We start from the raw sequence: 5,317 nt of genomic DNA, 5'->3' as shown, positions 1-5,317 counted from the left end.
ACAGAGTGTGTCCAAATTAACAAAATCAGAAATGAAAAGGGAGACATAACTACAGATTCAGAGGAAATTCAAAAAAATCATCAGATCTTACTATAAAACCTATATTCAACAAAACTTGAAAATCTGCAGGAAATGGACAATTTCCTAGACAGATACCAGGTACCGAAAGTTAAATCAGGAACAGATAAACCAGTTAAACAACCCCATAACTCCTAAGGAAATAGAAGCAGTCATTAAAGGTCTCCCAACCAAAAGAGCCCAGGTCCAGATGGGTTTGGTGCAGAATTCTATCAGACCTTCATAGAAGACCTCATACCAATATTATCAAACTATTCCACAAAATTGAAACAGATGGAGCACTACCGCAATTCCTTCTATGAAGCCACAATTACTCTTATACCTAAACCACACAAGACCCAACAAAGAAAGAACTTCAGACCAATTTCCCTTATGAATATCGATGCAAAAATACTCAATAAAATTCTGGCAAACCAGAATCCAAGAGCACATCAAAACAATCATCCACCATGATCAAATAGGCTTCATCCCACGCATGCAGGGATGGTTTAATATATGAAAAACCATCAATGTGATCCATTATAAACAAACTGAAAGAACAAAACCACATGATCATTTCATTAGATGCTGAAAGCATTTGACAAAATTCAACACCCTTCATGATAAAAGTCCTGGAAAGAATAGGAATTCAAGGCCCATACCTAAACATAGTAAAAGCCATATACAACAAACCAGTTGCTAACATTAAACTAAATGGAAAGAAACTTGAAGCAATCCCACTAAAATCAGGGACTAGACAAGGCTGCCCACTCTCTCCCTACTTCTTCAATGTAGTTCTTGAAATTCTATCCACAGCAATCAGACAATAAAAGGAGATCAAGGCGATAGAGATTGGAAACGAAGAAGTCAAAATATCACTATTTGCAGATGATATGATAGTATATTTAAGTGATCCCCAAAGTTCCACCAGAGAACTACTAAAGCTGATGAACAACTTCAGCAAAGTGGCTGGGTATAAAATTAACTCAAATAAATCAGTAGCCTTCCTCTACACAAAAGAGAAACAGGCCAAGAAAGAAATTAGGGAAATGACACCCTTCATAATAGTCCCAAATAATATAAAATACATCGATGTGACTTTAACCAAGCAAGTAAAAGATCTTTACAATAAGAACTTCAAGACTCTGAAGAAAGAAATTGAAGAAGACCTCAGAAGATGGAAAAGATCTCCCATGCTCATGGATTGGCAGGATTAATATAGTAAAAATGGCCATTTTACCAAAAGCGATCTACAGATTCAATGCAATCCCCATCAAAATACCAATCCAATTCTTCAAAGAGTTAGACAGAACAATTTGCAAATTCATCTGGAATAACAAAAAAACCCAGGATAGCTAAAACTATCCTCAACAATAAAAAAAGGACTTCAGGGGAATCACTATCCCTGAACTCAAGCAGTATTACAGAGCAATAGTGATAAAAACTGCATGGTATTGGTACAGAGACAGACAGATAGACCAATGGAACAGAATTGAAGACCAGAAATGAACCCACACACCTATGGTCACTTGATTTTTGACAAAGGCCAAAACCATCAATGGAAAAAAATAGCATTTTCAGCAAATGGTGCTGGTTCAACTGGAGGTCAACATGTGAAAGAATGCAGATCGATCCATGCTTATCACCTGTACAAAGCTTAAGTCCAAGTGGATCAAGGACCTCCACATCAAACCAGATACACTCAAACTAATAGAAAAAAAACTAGGGAAGCATCTGGAACACATGGGCACTGGAAAAAAAATTTCCTGAACAAAACACCAATGGCTTATGCTCTAAGATCAAGAATCGACAAATGGGATCTCATAAAACTGCAAAGCTTCTGTAAGGCAAAGGACACTGTGGTTGGACAAAATGGCAACCAACAGATTGGGAAAAGATCTTTACCAATCCTACAACAGATAGAGCCTTATATCCAAAATATACAAAGAACTCAAAAAGTTAGACCATGGGGACAAATAACCCTATTAAAAATGGGGTTCAGAGCTAAACAAAAGAATTCACAGCTGAGGAATGCCGAATGGCTGAAACACCTAAAAGAAATATTTCAACATCTTTAGTCATCAAAAAATGCAAATCAAAACAACCCTGAGATTTCACCTCACACCAGTGAGAATGGCTAAGATCAAAAACTCAGGTGACAGCAAATGCTGGCGAGGATGTGGAGAAAGAACACTCCTCCATTGTTGGTGGGATTGCAGACTGCTACAACCATTCTGGAAATCAGTCTGGAGGTTCCTCAGAAAATTGGACATTGAACTGCCTGGGATCCAGCTATACCTCTCTTGGGCATATACCCAAAAGATGCTAACATATAAAAAACACGTGCTCCACTATGTTCATATGCCTTATTTATAATAGCCAGAAGCTGGAAAGAACCCAGATGCCCTTCAACAGAGGAATGGATACAGAAAATGGTACATCTACAATGGAATATTACTCAGCTATCAAAAAACAATGACTTTATGAAATTCATAGGCAAATGGTGGAACTGGAAAATATCATCCTGGTGAGGTAACAATCACAGAAAAACACACATGGTATGCACTCACTGATAAGTGGCTATTAGCCCAAATGCTTGAATTACCCTAGATGCACAGAACACATGAAACTCAAGAAGGATGACCAAAATGGATGCTTCCTCCTTCTTTAAAGAACAAGAATACCCCTTGGGGAATAGGAGGCAAAAAGTTTAAAACAGAGACTGAAGGAACATGGCCATTCAAGAGCCTGCCCACATGTGCCCCATACATATACAGCCACCAAACTAGATAAGATGGATGGAAAACAAGAATGCAGGCTGACAGGAACCGGATGTAGATCTCTCCTCACAGCCAGAATAATGTCAAATACATAGGTGAATGCCAGCAGCAAACCACTGAAACTGAAGACAGGACCCCGTTGAAGGAATCTTCAAAGGACTGAAAGAGCTGAAGGGCTCGCAACCCATATGAACAACCAATGCCAATAACCAGAGCTTTCAGGGGCCTAAACCCTGCAAGACTATATGGTCTGACCCTGGAAATTCCAACTGCAATAAGAGTGGCCCTAATGAATAGGCTGTTGAAGGCACCAGTGGAAGGAAGCCTGGACCCCCATTGATAGGATTGTTGGGAGGGAGGGTAATGGGGGAGGATGGGTATGGGAACATCCATATAGAAAGGGAAGAAGGAGGTTAGGGGCCGATGTTGGCCTGAAATAGGAAAGGAATAACATTTGAAATGTAAATAAGAAATGCAATTTATAAAATGATTATATATAATATAATGTTTATATAATTATAAAATAATATAGAAGAAATATTTGAAATTGTGGGGTGTAAATTCTTTAAAATTGATGACAGACTCAAATTACAGCTTTAAAAAGCCAAGCATACTAAACCAAGATACAAGATCAAGATACATACAAAGAGAAGAAAGAGAAGATAGGTGGGGGTGAGGAGAGAGATTATATTAAAGAAAAGGAACACATAGAAAAAATCTTAAAAACATCCAGGGAAAGGAAATTGCAAATATGTACGAATGAAACAAGGATAAATTAAACTAAATTTTTGCTGTGAAAACCATCTAAACAGAGCAAATACCTAGTAGAACATTCTTTATATAGAGCAAGCTTTCTTACAGTAGATGTTTTCTGGTTAAGTTTTTCTCAGATGTCTACAAGTAATGTATAAACATGCCCGTTGAAGAGGATGTGGATAGTTCCCCCCTTTTTCGCACAATTCGTGATTTAATTCCTTCCGTACTTATGTAGAGGACTTAGCTATGGCTGTGAATGGAGACATTGCTGCTCCTAGGGTCAATGGGAAAGGAATTACTTTCTGAGAGACAAAAACCCTCTTGCTAATAAAATATTTTAATCTGTCCTATTCAGAGAAAATCTAAGGAAAAGACAGTGCTCTGGCAGCTTATAAAGCAAACAAGAAGTGAACTTTGCAGGGTTAACCACCATTGGAAGAGATTTCCAATGGAATCTATAATAGAGCTTTCAGTTATGTATATGACATTACGCATAGGCCGGGTCAGTGACAGTTGATGAAGGTTTGCATGCTTTGCTAATCTCCTTTGGACCCTTCTTTTCCCTTTTTCTAAGTGCCTTAACCATTGGAACAATGTCCCAGGACTTAGTATGTATTCTCCTTTGAGTCGAAAACAAGGAGGAAAATTGGGGACAAGTAGAAGCTTAATGGTTGTGGGTGGAACAAAGGCTCAGGAGCTGTGTAGCAGTTCCAGCTAGGATACAGAAGTCATTCCTTCTGTGATAGCAAATAATGAAAAGGTATCCAAATAATGTAGTTAGTCATGGGTGGACTTTTGTTGGTCTGTTTCCCCACTAAAGTCTGAATCCTTGGAACATTTAAGAATGTCACTTACTTTTTTATTATCATGGATGTATTTAAACATACCAATACATGGGTCAGGTGAATCTCTGAGAAAATATTAAGTGAAAGTTTCCACAAATCAGGAGGTGTGTCGCGTTTCATTCAACAGAAATTCTTAGGTGTCTTATAAAGCACACACTGCCACTGTCTCCATCCCACAGAGCAAGTCCCTTTTGCCCAGTGAGCCCCCATCCCGCTGTGTATGTTTGTCCCAGTGGGTGTCATAATTGCCTCTTGCTGTCAGATTGACTCTGAATTGCTGTTGCAGGATCAGGTTCAGGCACCCATAGACAGATGGACTAATAACACATAACACCTCTCTCGTATCACCCGTCGCACAGGCATGCTGTGATAACACGCTATCACAAGTAGGAAAAAATGGTGTACACTTTTATATTTTGAAAGAATGCTTCTGTTGTAATTGTTCCTATTTTTTTATTGTTGGTAGTTTTACGTATTTTCAATAATAAATTAAAGCAACTACTCGGTGTATCCAGAATATAGGATAAAACAGAGAACACAGGCTCAGTTCTGTTTGTGGTTTTGGAATATTTTCCTCTTTTTTTTTAACAATGGATAATTCATGTTCCAGCCAAGAGATAAGGAAATAATGAAGAATGTGTGATTTCATCATAATGCATACAGAAATAACTGTAATTTAAAACATAATTATTTGTTCTGAACATTTCCTTCTAATCAGTGGACTTTGGGTAACAAAACCTGAATTAAACTATTTACTCTGACAAAATATTTACTGGAATCTCTCTACCTCTCTCTCTCTCTCTCTCTCTCTCCCTCTCTCTCTCTACTACTCTCTCTCTCTCTCTCTCTCTCTCTCTCTCTCTCTCTCTCTCTCTCTAG

This window comes from Rattus rattus, chromosome 2, assembly GCF_011064425.1.
Source record: "Rattus rattus isolate New Zealand chromosome 2, Rrattus_CSIRO_v1, whole genome shotgun sequence".
Classification (NCBI taxonomy): domain Eukaryota; kingdom Metazoa; phylum Chordata; class Mammalia; order Rodentia; family Muridae; genus Rattus; species Rattus rattus.
This window is presented reverse-complemented; position numbering follows the sequence as displayed.